The sequence below is a fragment of the Numida meleagris genome, chromosome 6 (genome assembly GCF_002078875.1).
Source record: "Numida meleagris isolate 19003 breed g44 Domestic line chromosome 6, NumMel1.0, whole genome shotgun sequence".
NCBI classification, from domain to species: Eukaryota; Metazoa; Chordata; class Aves; order Galliformes; family Numididae; genus Numida; species Numida meleagris.
Window position 1 is genome coordinate 38903808 of NC_034414.1, and position 16987 is coordinate 38920794.

General features: G+C 43.6%; 1 long non-coding RNA gene across 3 annotated transcripts in view; it reads left to right on the top strand.

Annotated features, from left to right (window-relative positions):
- Window positions 1-16987, top strand: part of LOC110400929 — a 28441-nt gene that overhangs the window by 6796 nt on the left and 4658 nt on the right. For 2 of the 3 annotated variants that reach the window (XR_002440158.1, XR_002440156.1), the window contains 3 exons: window positions 684-10558; window positions 11493-11688; window positions 12145-12311. This is a non-coding gene — a long non-coding RNA (uncharacterized LOC110400929). The remainder of the gene's footprint in view (window positions 1-683; window positions 10559-11492; window positions 11689-12144; window positions 12312-16987) is intronic. The other variant, XR_002440157.1, reaches the window with a different exon arrangement.

Sequence of the window (16987 nt, forward strand, 5' to 3'; positions counted from 1 at the left end):
ACAGTGCAAGTGTTTTGGTGGAAGGCACTGCTGCACTGAATGGTCGAACTTAGGAAGTAGAGCGTTTCTCTGGGCTTCTTAGATAACTGTAGCAAGGTGGAGTGTGAGCTCCTCCTGACTGACTGCGCGGCTCTACCACAAGGCAACAAAAATGATGCACTTACGCAAGAAAGCATTTTTAATGTGCATCTTCATTCTTTGATGCCCGTTCATTACAATGCAATCTGCAATCGTATATCTGCATTGCTGCAGTCTCTCCTCATTCATACGTGAGAATAACTTCAGTGATAACTGGGGAACTTCAGAACTTCACTGAAAACAGTGGCCAGCCCCTCTGCCAGGGGCAGCAGGGCTCTGTGCTAGCCTGGAGTGGCCAACTGTCCTGATGGTGCCTGCTCGTCACAGGCACCATCAGAGGTGCACAGCAACTTGTCAGCATCAGTCAACAGATGATAGAGGGGCTGAAATCTTACAATCATTTGGTGCACTGTGGCTGCACCTGGCGAGCAGCCCCCTCATAGACCTGGGGCTGGGTGTGGAGATGCACCAGCACAGCTTCCTGCTGCAGCTGGCAGAGCAAACCACATCTGTCCACGCTTGTCTATGTAGACGCACACTTAATAACCATTACTGCTTCCCAGAGCAAGTTTCTAAGCTTCATTTTATTTTTACTTGTCTTACAGGGGATACAGCAGGTGCTCTGATAAATGAAGAGAAAGGGCTACTTGATTTTCAGGGGATTTATGTGGCAATCTCTCAGCCCAGGACATCCCTCATGACGTTCCTCATAGTCAGTATCCCTGGCTGGCTGCAGATACAGCACCTTGGACTCTGGGAGCTGGCAGGCAGCATGGAGTGACACCACTGCTTCCCTGCAAAGAAAGCCACTTTCAAATAGTCTCCAGCCATAGCCTGGCAGGTAAAGCCCCAAACCCAAAGGAGCAGAGCAGCACAGGGAGCAGCAGCCAGTGCTGCTGCACCTCAGAAGTGCACCAGCTGAAGGCTCCAGCAGTGTCAGCCTGGGCCCACCCAAGCCTGGGCCAGATCTGCCCAGGTGAGTTTATGTGCCACTGAAATACAGACACTGTGCCAGTTTGTTCCCTGTCACCCCAGTGACTGAGCCAGTCCTGTTGTGAGGGGTGGCTCTCAGGAGGAGTCACCTCACCAGCCATGCCCATGAGTGAGATTGTTGTGTGGTCCCTGTGTGGCTGAGTCCCTCACCCATCACATAGAGTAGTGAGGGGATGTTGGAATGGAGATACCGGCACCAGCAGAGCAGGGTGTGTGGAAGCCTCAGGCTGGGGGCCATGCATGTGGGGTCTGTTTGGGGTGGGAGCTCAGGAGCTCTGTCCACCCGTGGTCTGGGAGATGAGCCTGGTGTCTTGAGACCATTCTGGGGAGCGAGCAGGGGCCATATGGAAGGAGCTGCCAAACAAGGCTGTTAAAGCAAATGCTGCAAATGAGTTTAGTAGACAGCCAGACATTTTGAGGAGGGGGGGAGGCAGAGGGGGAGCAGAGGAGAGCAGAGGAGAAAGGGAGAACCTGGTGCTGTGGCTGAAAGGGACCCACCATGGCATGCTGTCTGGTGGGCAGCGCACCCTGTGCTGTCACCCCAGGTATCTTCTCTGATGCCCTAACTTTGAGACCTCTCAAAGAGAATAGGGAACTAAGGTGTCATGCCCCCTTCTTTGTTTTTAATTACTTCTCATTTTAATCTTGATTTGCACGTCTCTCAGAACTGGGCCAGGGACTCCACAAAGCCCTCGTCAGCAACTCCCCCAATAATAAACAGGAAAAGGCTTAAGGGGCAAATCACTTGCATGTTAATGAGACTGTTTGCTGGAGTCAAGAGAGAAAACAGCAAACAAACAAATGGACTGAATTCCAGCGGCAGCTGTTTGCTCCTTAATCTCGGCTCGTCAGAGCTGCCCTTTGATGGGACACAATCTACACAAACGATTGTGCTAAATCTTCTAATCTACGTCCTCATTATTACATCCCTTCTTACGCATGTAAATCAGGGACAAACTCATTTTAATATGTAGATAGATTATGGAAGGGAAGGGGAGGGGATTGGAGGGGAAAGGAGCTGCTGGTTGTGTCTGTGTCTGTCTGTTTTCGGGGGTGTTAATGAGCAACGTGGGGAGGGGAGCTGTCTGTGTAGGCCTCCAGGACAAGAAGAGGAGTGCCAATTGTCAAGACAGAAGGTGGCATATGAAGGGGCAAGTACAGCAGGGCTGGGATGCTGGAGAAGACACAGGCACACAGCAGCTTTGGCCATAGCCCCTCAGCCTGTGTGCTTGGCTCCCAACTCCATTGAAGTTGGATGCAGGAGGAACAGGCATGCAGGAGGGCTTGCTGGTGGCATAGTGAGAGGCAATGGGGTCATGATTTCTCAGGGTGCCTTACAGAGCAGGGCCTGCTTGCAGCACAACATCACGTTCTCCCATCCCTCCTTGACTCACATCACTCAAGCAATGCTGGTCAGTGGACTGTAGTTCAAACCAACCATCTTTACACTGTCTGGAGAAGTAAGCTAACATCTCAGATTGTCAAGTGCAAGGATGCATCCTATGCTGCTGGTGAATATCATTACAGCTACAGTTACGGTCTTAAATAGCATTCTGAGTAGTTGCTTAAATAACCAACACAATAGTGGAAAAAAGAGCTCTCCATTTCTCTACCTCTGTCATCTCCTAATCCAAATACCAACCTGCAATCTGCCCTTTACCTTCTCCATACACAGGAACAACATAGGAGAATAACAAGGTTGTGCAGCACCAGCCTTATTTATCTGAGCCAACTCTTTCCTCCTGTCCTCCAGGAGGGGCAGCCTCCTGGTAAAATAGGAAAAAATAATTTAAAATCAGCCTGGTTGAATCATAATTTCCCCATCACTTCACACCAGTCAAGGAAGGGCACAGAAAATAAACAGTAGATTAAGTGCAAAAAAGATGGGTATAGAAGAAGAGCAGAGGCAGGCAGGAACTTAATCAGAAAGGCCAAGCATAAAATAAGTTTGCAGGAAGCAGGATCATCAAAGGGAACAAGAAATCATTCTGTAAATTCATTAGTAGCAAGAGGAAGACTAAGCAAAATATTGGATTGCTTCTCAATAGAGCATAATATTAGTGAAACTAATAACAGTGATAAAGAGGTAAGATCCTGGCATATAACAGAGAAAGAATATGGTAGAGGTCATAGTGTTGAGCTAGATGCATTCAGATTTATTGGGTTTAATGAGCTTCGTTTTAGGTACTTAGAGATTTGGATACAGCAACCTCAGAATCACTACTGACTGTCTTCCAGAACAACAGTAGAACAAAAAGGCATTGCTCTTTCAAAAGTAAAGAGAAAGGTGGTGGTAATTATCAGCTTAATTATCATTCCCATTAAAATTCTGAAATAAATAGCTGTTATGTCTGAAGTTATTTCAAAGAAAAAGTTAACAGCCAACTGCATTCAGTGTGGATTTTTCAAGGATCAGTTCCCTTCCAGTCATTCTAACTTCTAACTTCCTACTGTGAAAAGGCAACAGGTTTTGTAGATAAGAATGGAGCAAATATGTGTATCTTGACTTCAGTAACCTTTTTAGTCTCCTTTTCAAAAGATGTTCCTAAGAGTAAACTAGGAGAATATAAATTAGAGAGTTACAGAGGTACTTGAAAAACTATGCTTAGTTGTTTACAGTTAAAATAAAAGATGCGTTGAGAAGAGCTCCACAAAAATCTATTCTGGGTCTGGTTCTGTACAGTGATTTAATTAACAGCATGGATGATAGAAGAGAGAGTGCGCACATCAGGAAAACACAGACCTGGAAGACACATGAAGTACACTGGAGGACAGGCTTAGCACTCAAAGTTATCTTGGCAAATTGGGAAAGTGTTTGAAAAAAACATAAATGAAAGTCAATAAGAAACTATGCAAAGAATACCGGTGATGCTGAAAACAATTAAATGCATAAACATGGGTTGGGAAACAACTTGTTAAGCTTCAATTCTTCCAAAAAAGAGCTGGAGGTTAGAATGGATTACCATCCCTGTCAAAAGTATTATGCTGATGCAAAAAGCAGACCTCATTCTGTGGGAAATAAGTAAGACCACAACTGTCAAGACCTCTGGAAATTATCTTTCCTTCTAAAAAGCATTTGTGAGACCTTAGCTGGTGTTTTGAGCACAGGTTTGGCATTGCCTTTCAGGAGGAATATGGACCCACTGGAGAGTCTCTGAAGGAGGGCAGTGAGGATGATCACAGATCTGATACATGTCACGTGAGGAGAAACTGAAAGAACTGGTGTTGTGTAACTTGAATGGGGAAGACTGTTAGAGGACAAGAGACAAATTACTGGTACAAAAAAATGTAAAGAGAGAGGGAAAAAATCTGTCCTCCATACTCACAGCAGGCATGCAGTACATAAAAAACCACAGCAAGAAGGACCTGGATTAGCTATTAGGACCAAAATTAACAAAAATTAAGATAGATACTAGAGGGGACACACTGAAAGAGGTTGCTCAGGAGCTTGTCTGTCTGTCAAGAATGAGATCGGGATATCTGGTCATACTGCCATGAAAGAGATAGCCTCTCCCAGTTCAACTTTCCTATAAGCCCATTTCCTCATTTCTGACAGCCATCATCTAACTCTCATGGAATGGAAGTACACAAATTGGGATGAGACATGGGGAAGTGCCATTGGTTCAGTAACACCATCACTACACTCCTCACTAACACGCCAACATATATTTACTAACTAGGAATGATAACAGGATGGAGACTTGAGAGATGACTGAACCCTTGAGATGAACAATTATTCTGAGATCTTGGTAAAAGCAAAAGGCCACCTAGATCACTGCCACACTAGTCCATGACTAGTAGAGCTTTGCTGCTTAAGTTAAAGCAGTGATGTAAACATCTGCTTCCTTGTCACCACCAGATACCTAATTTGAATGCTGGTACTGCTCCTCCCTGTTAGAGAGTCTAAATCAAGCAATGGCTTGAAGACTCACTGTAAACTCTCTATATAGTTTAATAGAGATATCTATTTCTGCAACATTTCCTTGGGGAAGTCTTGGGAGGCTAGTAACGTATTAGATTAGAATGAGTATCCACCTCAAACGATGGATTTTCAAGTAAAGTTTGGATATTTTTTCCTTGCCCACCTCTCTTTTTCTGGCTTCTTTCAGTCTGTATGCTTGTCTTCTGTCACATTCTTTCCTTGGCTGTATGCATTACTGCTCCCATGCCCTTGGCTGCCTGAGGAGCACAAAGCCTTCTGTACTTTCTTTTGGGTTGAGCAATGGACCACAGGTAGGATCAGGAAGAGGATTCCTTGCCTAGGTAGGCCTCGGTCCTTAATTTACCCTATCTGGAATGAAAGATGGAAATATTCCTAGACTCCATCTTTCTTCAAGCCACTGTTGTGATCAGCTCACCATTTTGTTGCAGTGCTCGTGCAGATTCTCTCTTTATGTCATCTGCCAAGCTAGGATATTAGCTCTGATCTTCAAAGCTCTCTCAGAGTCAATTATGTCTGAGTCTGCATTTTCAGCACGGCCCACCTATTCCTTTGGGAAAATGCAGTTGACTAAGTCCATGATGAAGTGAATGAAACTGGAGATGAAATGGAGATAAATGTCGCAGAGGTTTGGCAACTGAATAAGTTTGCAGAAGTGCACTGCTCCAAACATAGCCACACTTTGGAAACAGAGAAAAGCTTCCTTTTTTTAAGAAGCTTCTCCTCTCCAGTAGAAAAGAAGGCTTGATATTATAAAATACAATTAAAAACAATACGAAATAGTAATGATGCCTTCCTAACAGACTGCAGGGAACTTGGAATTAAAAGTGGCGAAAATGGTTTAGTGGTCACAAGGGGAAATGTTCTGAGGCCCTACGACACTCAGCAGCCTCCATTTTGCTTAAGGAAGAGCAGTATCAGGAAAGACACAGAGTGGACAGAAGACTGCAGGGGAACATGTAAAAGAGGTTGAAGAGCAGGCAAGGAGGGTGGGGACAGGATGTAGTGTGTGGTATGAGAGGTTGCCATAGTGCAGATGCCTTCTCTGTGATCCATCAGAGCCAAGTGTGTGGCATGCAATGGTCAGCAACACTACAATGTCCCACATGACAAAATTCACACAGACATTCCTCTGGGGAATGTCTACACCCAAATTTCATCTCTTCTCACTACTCCCCTTTATCCCATGCATTGGTGATCTCCATTTCACTTGTTGCCTACCGCACCTACTCTTGTTGCTAGCCCATATATTTAGCCTTCCTCACCAGAGTTTGAACCTTTCTGGTAGTTGAGGGATTATTACTCCACACTTCTTGATTATCACTTAAACAAATTAGGCACAGTTACATGTGGCTTACAGACTCAAACCACAAATTCCCATTCGTTTTCTTTCTTCTTCTCTAAACTCTGTGCAGTTTGTCAGTGTTTCCCTGAAGAAAACGAAACATGTAAACACGCACGGAAAATTTGAATTTATCCTTTCAGCATTAGAGCATTATGGGCTGCTCCACAATGTCATGTTTCTGAACACATAGCCAGCTCAATCTTATTTAGAACTTTGCTGTACTGCAAATGTACGTTGTTATCACACCAGCGTATCACACCATCATCACTGTTATTTTTAGTCCTCTCTGTCCAGCTGTTTGTCTCTCACCTTTGGCTTTGAATTTTTCCCCTATGACGGTTTGCTGAATTGACAGTCATCTATGTTCTCTTTACTGCATTCTAGTTCTCTCTCCAGTGGCATGAATTCTTCCAACAATGTATTATCTGCAAATGATATTAGTATGCATCTTGGTCTGCTTTCTTGATCATTTATTGAAATCTTAAGAATGGCAGATTTAAACTTCACTTGCTGGATAACTTCTGTCTCTGCCTGGCAGTTAGACTGAGTCTGTTACTTAGAATCATCTGGCTGCATTTTCATTCTCTTTGATAACTTCTATCTGAAAATTCCCTATATTTTTCCCAGTGTCAATTTCTTATTTTGCCAAATAGAATTTCAAGAACAGATCTGAAAAGTGAATTTACTAATGGTAATAAAAGGACCAACAATAGTAAAAGATCTAAATGAACTGAAAATGAACTAAATGAGCTGAACAAAGTCCAGTGTATTTCAGACAGTGGGCAAGAAGGTCACTTGAAACTGTTTCATTTTATTTTGTTTGTGTCCCTGAAAATTCAACCTGAATTTAGTTTGTCAAACAAATCTTGTGAGTAGTTTTCCCACAATTTGCATCTATGATACTAACTACGTGTATGGCACTAACAGTTCCATAATGCTAAGACAGTTCAGTATGCACCTAAAAATTCCTCCTGTTGTGACAGAGTGACAGAAATTAGATTTTTGCCATAGCAATTGAGTCTAGCATTCTTTCTCCCTTTTTTTATCTGTCATGCTTCTTTCTTCAGCACCTAGCTATGTGGCATCCAAATGTAGTAGAAAAATAATAAATTACAGCCCCAAACAAGAACTACTTTTTAATCTTCACCCTCACTCTGTGGCAGAGGAATATGCATTTATGCTGTCCCATTACTGCAGAAGCAGAATAATACCTTGTTTCACTTAGAGTGGGATCCATCTCACCTAGCTGTAGATGCCTACATCTGAGCTGGTCATGGAGTGCCTTCGTAGTCAATACCAAACTAGTGGACTATATTTATAGTCAAAAGCAATTTGATGGGTAAAAGCAATGGAGATGTGATTTCTCCAATTGAATGTAGGCAACTACTTCATGATAAGAGGAGTTTTGCCCTAGGCTCCTTTAAGCCTCTTGACTAGATCCCCTTTGACTAGAATTGAAATTTGCTCAACATGGACTTCCTGCACTGCAGATGTTCATGCTGGAGCTGATGAATGCCATTGCCACATTGTGTTCTCTTCTAGAACCCTATTTGACTTCCAGATATCCATTCAGTTGTTCTTATAGTTCCCATATATATGACAATAAATAGAAGTGTTTGAGACATTTTTTCCTACTGTGGCTGGCACAATGTCTTAGTCCAGATCCTCTGCATGGATCGTGATGGCTCTCTTTGAAGGCTACTTAATGTAAGTTTTTCCCCTGTGGTATGAGTTCAAGTTTCAGGACAAGCAGCAGGGAATTCAACCATGTCTGTCAAAGAGCACAGAGGCATTTTGGGGGAGTAAGAAACAGTCCCAGGGTTAGGGTCAGGCCTACATGATGCTGTAGGCACGGCAGCTAGTTGGTGCTCATCTGTCCAGTAACATTGATGCTGAGTTGCTGGTAGCTGAGAGATTTTTCATTGTGCAAGATATCATCCCCTGGGCAAAGGGAATGGCACTTGTTCACTTGGAAGGCCTGGTGTGCCCATGGCTGAGCCAAGCCTGCACTGTCTCTTCCTCTTGGCAGAGGGCACCCACATCCCCAGAGGTCGGCAGTCACCCTGGGCCTTTCCTCGGGCTGTGCTAATATCCAGCACACAATATCTCAATATCCACAGCATCTCCCCTTGCACCTCTGTCCTCCCAGGGAGCAGGGGCAGCTCCTGGAGGCTCCTCATTAGGTCACCGGCCTCAGGAACCAGAATCTCCCCTCCCCCACCTCTGTACACAACTGTTCCTCATTTACATAAATTATCTCTATTCAATTATCTGTCCAGATGTCCGAATTGTGCCACCAATGATCTGTGAATGAATTAAAAATGGAATATAATTTAATAATAACTGATTAGAAGGAGATTAGTTGTTATATAAAAAGGAAAAACCAAGAGATAGCTAGTTGCCCTTAATCCGAGCCAATCCACAATAATTATAAAAATAGTCTCGCTTGCTCTCCTTCCCCATTTCTCTTCTTCTCCTCCCATTTTCTCTCTTTCTCCTTTTCCCCTTTTTCCCTTCATCCTTTCTTTCCTCTCTCTCCTCTCTTTTTTTGTTTTTTGGTGTTTTTGTCTCTGTCCCTCCCATGCCTACTCCCCACTTTCTCCTCCTGATTACACAAACCTACGTCAACTGAGTTAAAGCCCCCCCGGCTGCTCATATACCCGGGGAGCTGTGGATGTTCTGGCAGGGGCCGACCAACAAGAGCTTTCAGCTGCATTAATGTCCTGCCTTTCAAGCCATGTTAATGATGTGCCTTTATACTCTCACTTTTCTCTTAAACAATTTTGGAAACTCTGCCTTTTCTCTTGGTCCTTAATCCAGACTCTTTTCAGGTTTCCCTCCTTGTATCTTTTGGAGTTGTGCAGAGTGATTTCTATATTGTACTGGGTTTAATAAAACAATAAGTAGCACTGAGCCTCTGGCTCTTCCTCTTGCACAGGGAAGAACCAGTAACAAGTCATAAGCCCCCACAGTGTCAACGAAGCATTGCTGGAGTAGATTTTTTTCGAGAAATTTGTCATTGTTTTATTTTTCAGTGCTATTCCCTCCTCTCCCAAGCATACAGCCACAGTACCCTTGAGCAAAGCTGAAAGAGAGAGTGCAAAACGTGTCTAGGTATTGGAGGCAGAAAAAATGCTGAGAAAAATAAAATACACAGGGAGATTGTAATAGGACAAAGGGGGAATGCTTTAAAACTAAAAGAAGAGAGATTTAGATTAGATGTTAGGGGGAGATTCTTTACTCAGAGAGTGGTGAGGCTCTGGCACAGGCTGCCCAGAGAAGCTGTGATGCCCCTTCCCTGGAGGCACTGAAGGCCAGGCTGGATGGAGCCCTGGGCAGCCTGAGCTGGTGGAGGCAGCCCTGCCCATGGCAGAGTTTGAGACTGGATGGGCTTTAAGGTCCCTCCAACACAAGTCTTTCTGTTATCATATGATTCTATGATCCTATGAATACCCTGCTAGCCAAATGCTCTGTGGGTCTCCTCCACTGTCCCCTGCCTTGTCTCTACCAGCTGTGACCCACCTACATCAGATGGGGCTTCTGACACGAATGTCTATCACTTTGTGACTTGCAATAGCATGAAGGTGAGTAACAGAAAACTTCTATGAGTTTATGTGTATTCTTCTTGTAAATTAGAACAAGGAAAAAATATTTGCTGTTATTCATTGCTGAGCTAGAGTGGATGGTTTATCTCAAATAATTTCAAAGCATGACTTTGAAAACATCAGTTAACAATTTAAGTCACATTTACCACATAGTTCAGCATGGGCATTGTTGGAGATGGGCAGTGATGATTACAGATACAGCTTTGAGAAGCACTCTTTGACAAGAAAAAAGGAAGCTGAGAGTCCAAACATATTCACTGTCACAGATTCACCTAACCACACCAAGGTACTAGATACATAAACCTTCTATCTTAGTTCACTATGTGAATGCTCTCTTCCCTGCTACCCTCTTTCTGTGCTGGTACTTTTGTTATCTTCTACACTACATAGTGAAACAAAATTCTAAGGAGGAGTTTCTTTTAGCAGTATGTTGATCAATTCCGTGTCTTTTAAATTATTACAGACTTCCTCTACACAGGAAAAGATTGTAGTACTAAGTTTACAGGAGCTGCTGATCTTGAAGGAACCCAGCAAGGCTTTGTGCAGCTACAGACTCTAACTTCAGCTACCTGTGCTGAAGAGGAGCAAACAGAAAAGGTAAAAGGTCCAAAGCCCAGAGAAAAAACTTAACTTGTGATTTAATGGGCTGCAGACCATTTTGCTTAGATCAGTGATGACACTGTAATGGGAATTCGAGTTTGTTTTATTCCTTTAACATAGAAAGTTATTTCTAGACAGCACAAACTGGAGCCATTCTAATGCTCAAAAAAGAAGCTTAATAAGTTATTTAAAGCCTTCTGTAATTTTCAACCTGACGTGTTTATTTTTATGCACTTAATTCAAAAACCTTCGGGTATGCATGGAGGATTCTTATATTTTGATAATTAAAAGGTTAGCGCTCTGTAGCTGTAGTGTATGTTCAGCAGGCTTTGAAGGATATTATTTATGTATGATATGGCTTTGATATGTTCAGTTTTTTGAATGATATTTTACTCACAAGTAGTTCCACTGGCATCTATGAGTATTATTCGATATGATAACATGAGGAAAGAGGTAGCTAAACTAGTTAGTGCAAGACAAGCCACAGTTACTTAAGGTATGTTAATGCTTTGTATTTTGGAAAAAAAGTGTTTTGTTCTGTTTTATAAATCTATCTCTTCAGCCCACATGAAAGTGCAATGCACCTTGGTATTTCTGTTGCAGAGATTCAAAGTTAAGGGAATTACTGAACTGTTTCTCTACTGTTAATTTTCCTAGGTTTAGATTTATGTTGGATGATGCATGAATTGGAAACATAATCAAACCCTTAAAACACGTTACCTGTTCATCCTCCCTTTTTTGCTCTGTTTCCATCACAGTTCTGGTATGCACTTTTCTAATGATTATTAACCTCTGGAGGAACCTCAGTTTGAAATGTTTGTTTGTGTTGATGGTTCTTAAGGAGATTTTCAGGGAAAATATGTTCACTGACAACAAATCTAGGATGTATTTTAATGTCTTGAGTGATGTTTAGCATTATATTTCTATGTAGGGTTTGCTGGAAGTGTCATAGCATGAGCAGAGGAACATGGAGCACTACAGTTCAGTCCCACCCCAACTTCATAAGAAGATGATGGATTCTCCAGGCTGTCCTGTACATGGAGTCTTCTCAGGCTAGTCAGAATGGACACTACCTAGGAAAGGCAACAATCCTATCCTGTGCCAATGGCTCTGCCCAGCGCCAAGGAGTAAGCATAGCTTTCCCTCCAGGGGCCCTAAATATCCCAGTTTAACTCGAAACGCCTTGATGTCTCCTCAACCCATCCCTACCTAAACAATGCCTATGTCCTGGCTCAGTCCCTTTGGCTTCAGCTCTGCCTCAAAGATCAAATGCCTTTTCTCAGCTGGGCTATTTGATCCTTGCCTGCTTCATGGTGAGCTCCCTTCCCTCCGGTTCTGTTCTACAGATTGTTAATTCATTAGAGGAGACCAGAGAGCATTAACAGCAGCCATAGCTACAGTAGCCTTAAAGCAGAGCAAGAAGAGCAGATCTGAAAGAGCTGATGCTGAAAACGTGGCATCCCACTGTAGGTATTTGAGGAGATTTATTTGGATTAGCTCTTCTCTGGTCCCATGGAATGAACATCCCTTAGCAGCTGAAGTGTGCTGGGGCAGGTTCCACAGCATTTTGTCTTCCCATCCAGTTCTGTCTAGCAGGACACCAGCGTGCATCTCCTGGGTGCCCTGCTCAACACAAAGCACAGCAATGCAGGCCACTGAGATACTTGCATCGAGTACGCATCATGGATCCAGAAGCAATGTTCAATAGAGACAGATTCTTTAGTCACCCATTTCAGCCTGCACCAAATTGGTAAGTGTTGTTCATACTCAAGCACATATTTGAGAAGGTTTCAAGCAGGAAAGATCATTCCTCAGGAAGCGGTTTCAAAGCTTGGATACTAGAGGTTGTCATAAATCAGATTTCCTGATACTGAGGGAAATGTTACCATTTTAAAGGATTTTGACTCCATTAAGAATTAACATTACAATTTTAATTCTGTTTTATAGCTTCATTTGTGTTACATCTTATACTGGCCTTGCATTTTGGGCTGATAGGTCAGCAAACAAGCACTGCCTGCAGTACACATACACCTATCACTGGCCACAAACCATGACTGAAAACTGAGACAGTTGTCTGCTAGTTTATATTTTAAAATCATTAAAGCCACCAGAAACTTCATGTTCTATGAAATAATTCACTATTTTGGCAGCACTATGTTTCTCTGCTGTGTTACAATGAAAGAATTTTACATCAATTCAGTATTCACTCAATACCATGTAGCAAATATACTTAGCAGCTTGAAAATTAAAATGAAAATAGATACCAATGATTTGTCATGACATAGTGCAGTAATAGTACAATAATATGAAATGAAAATGCATAAATTAACACAAGAAAATACATTTCTGAACAATTTTCAAAATATATTGTTAGAGGAATTTCTATAAGAAACAACTTTTCTGTCAAAACTCTAAGCATTTCCATCAGCTTTTCCCAATAGGAAGCTCTTTAAAAACTATCCGCCGTACTCTATTAATTATCTTCACAGTTAAAAATCCAAGCCTTATATTAATACTTATATTTAATTAAATTAATTAATTTAATTCTGAATTAGTTAGCTTGACCCTCCAGTGCTGAATTCTGTTATGCCTTTATCTAATAAATTAAAGAACTTTCCATCTTCAGAAAGCACCTCTCCTAATGACTTCCAGAGGGTGACCAAGCCACCTCCTAATTTTCCCTCTGACAAGCTGTATAGATTGAACTTCTTAGTTTTCACTGTATGACAGGTATTTCAGCTTGATTTCTGATAGTCCTGTCTGAATATTTTCCACTTCTTTGGTGTTATTTTTGGAAGTCGAGGCACAAGGAGTGGATCGTATTGTGTTATGATCCTGGGAGGCCAATGCTATCCCATTCTGCTATTAAATATTTTCTTTCCCATATATTCAGACACTGCATAGCTCTGATAGAGCAGATTACATCAAAAATCCACGTTTAGATTTTATTATCTGTCACATTTCCTACATCCGCCTCCCAGACACCACTTACCATGACAGCATCCCCCATACTGTGACCTTCATTTTCTATTCAGAGATATATGATCTTGCATTTGGCTATATTAAAATCACATATTGTTCAAATGAGCAGAGCCTGCCAAGTGATCCAGATTGCTTGGTATAACTGACCTGCTCCCATCATTATTTATCATGCCACCAATTTTTATGTCAAGTAGAAATAATTACCAGCATTGGTTTTGTGTTTTCTTCCAAGTCACTACAAAGATACGACAGGGCACCATGGACCAAGAAATGGTCTCTAGGCAATGCGTCTCCAAAACTTCTCCACCAGTGGGTGATTCCTTTTGCATTTCTCAGAACCACTTACTAGTCCATTTGTAATTCATTTAATGTGTGTTATTCAGATTTTATGTTGAGCTAATTTAATGTTTTGTTTTAAACAAGATCATGGGCTGACAAGGGAACAGCTGACCAGACAGCAAGCCATGTTGTGACAACTCAAGCCACCTCCATGCACCAGGTTTTTAATCTGATTGGAAATAGCATGGAGCCTGTAATAGCAGGAGCTGGTTTCCATGTTGGCCCTGATGGCTCTCTGTTAGCATGGGGCCACCTCCAGGTCTCACATGTTCCGAGGGAATGCTTCTTACCAGGTAGCACCTTGTGTAGAATGTTCCATGGCTGGGATTTTCCTTGGTTGTGGAATTGATAGGCTGAGGCCAACAGGACCAAGTGCTGGGTCTTGCACTTAGGTGACAACATCCCCATGCAACACTACAGGCTCAGGGCAGAATGGATGGAAGGCTGTGTGGAGGAAAACAATCTGGGCATGCTGGTCAATGCTCAGCTGAACATGAGCCAGCAGTGTTCCCAGGTGGCCAAGAAGGCCAATGGCATCCTGGCTTGTGTCAGAAATACACCAAGGAGTTGATCATCTCTCTGTATTCAGCCCTGGTGAGGCCACATCTTGAGTACTGTGTTCAGTTTTGGCCCCTCACAGCAAGAAAGACACTGAAGCCCTGAAGCGCATCCAGAGGAGGGCAACAAAGCTGGTGAAGGGTCTGGAGCATAAATCTTACAAGGAGCAGCTTAGGGAACTGAGATTGTTCAGTCTGGAGAAGAGACTAAAGAGAAACCTTATTGCCCTCTACAACTCCTTGGAAAGAGGTTGTAGTGAGGTGGAGGTCAGCCTCTTCTCCCTGGTTAACAGTGATAGGACAAGAGGGAATGGCCTCAAGTTGCACCAGGGGAGGTTCTTGTTGGATATCAGAGAAACTCCTTCTCAGAACGAGCGGTAATGCACTGGAATGGGCTGCCCAGAGGAGTGGTGGAGTCACTGTCCCTGGGAGTGTTCAAGAAGTGTGTGGATGTGGCACTGAGGGACATGGTTAGTGGGCATGGTGGTGATGGGTTGATGGTTGGGCTGGATGATCTTAGAGGTCTTTTCCAACCTTAATGATTCTATGACTCTATGATGGGTCCCACTAGGTTCAACACACTCCTGTTGGCTGCAGATTGTCACCACTGCAGGAGCCCTACTAGGACATGCAGGCCAGGACCTGGGCAAAGCTACCAGTCCTGAGGCAAATGGGGGTCCCTTCTTGACTGCCGCCAGAGCTGCCGCTGGTAATTAGCAGCATTAGCGGAAGGAAAGTTGCCTGCTCTGATCTCCTGTCCCGAGGCCACAAGGTCCCCGGGTGCTCTCCTTCCCTTTCCTCACTGCTCCATTGCACGCCGAGTGGCCCCCTCCCGCCCTCTCAGCAGCCAGGGAGGCTCCCGCTTGTATTTACCAGCAAATGATTAATTGCGGCTCTACGCTCACTGCTAATGCTGCTAATCCGGGCGGCTGCGTGTTCGGCCGCTCGCCCGGTGCCAGGCCCTGTGGGCGGAGGGGCGAGCGGCGGCCGGGGGCTGGGGGCCAGGCCAGGCTGTAATTACTCCCCAGACAAATCTCCGCCAACAGAGGAGCAGGGAAATCTCTGCCCATATTGCAGGGGCTGCAGCCCCCACCCGCGGGATAATTTGAGACTCAAATCCCAGCAAAGACCTGCTACAAATTGCTGCAAATTAAGCTGATTTTGCCCCGAATGAGGGATTTTCTGCTGCAGATCAGCCCTTCCCGGAGCTGATGAGGTGGGGATTAGAGAGGGGACTGAAATCAAAGGGACAGGATGGTGCAGGAGGGGGGAGCGGGAGAGGGGAGCCCAGCAGTGAAAGTCCTGGGGCATTAACACTTATTGATTTCTACTTTGCTGACATTTTATTCTATTACCAAGTTTCCGATTAGCCTGACGCTGGGATCCGTGACAGCCAAAGCAGGGTGCAGGCCCAAGGCTGAGGGGTGCCTGCAAGTTGGCTCTGAGGAAACACCATCTTCGGGGCTCCTGGGCTGAGCGAGCTGGGACAAGGCCCTGAACAGGCCCTGGGAGGACTGGAGATGCTGTGGCTGCTGCTTCAAAGGGATTGCCTTCCTAATTCTAACTCCTTACAACCCCCCAGACGACATATACACACAGTGCAAAGAGCCCGTTTACCCCTTTCCACACCCATCTGTCTATCCATCTCCTCATCCCTTCTTCTTTCCTTCCTCCCCTCATCAGGATCCTCATTTCCATCTGTTTAAACAGCAGCAGCGATGTATGTTGCAGGTATTTCAAATTGCACCATTAAAGATTTTATGTTGTGGATGTTAAAATTAAAAAGATATATGTGCAAATAGTCACTATGAATTTAATCAACTTGATTTAATACTAATAGGAAACAGCAAATGGAATTTATGACTCAAAAAGAAGTGAATTTTTTTGAATAAATAGAAGTACTTTGTGCAAAACAGAAAAAAATCCCAATCTGAAGAGTTTATTAGAGTCTAATCCCCCAACAACAACCAAAACCGGGGCTGCCCACCCAATAATCCTGGCTGCCATTAAAATATTAAAGATAAATCTAATCGTCTCTTTATCCAAAATAAGCGACTTTTATGTGGAGAGAAAATGTCTAACCCTTTGGGAAGAGAATTACTCCTAATGCATCAAATGGAATTCAGTCAGGATGGCAAAACTAGGTTTAAAAGCAAATGAGATGGTAATAGAGATAAAGGCCAGTATAACAAATTAAAAACACTCATTTACACGAATTAAAATCCCTCCTAAATGGGTTCTGAGTAAGGAGGCCACTGGACAGTCTTGGTTCTCCTTGGTGCACAGGGTGCAGACTGATGTGGGGAAGGGAAGATACAGTGCTGAGCTGCAGGGAAGACATTTTACTCCTGACCTCACATCCTACAGCCAGTTTTCATCCAAGTCCTACCATGGCCCCGTGCTGCAACTCCAGACCCACACATACCTGAGGTTGTTCCAGCCCGTGACTTCCCAACAGTTGTCTCTGTCCCAGCATCAGCAGGTGCCATGTTCCTGGGATGTGTCTATTCATGGGTGGGCACATGCTCTGCAGTTTGGGCACTTGATT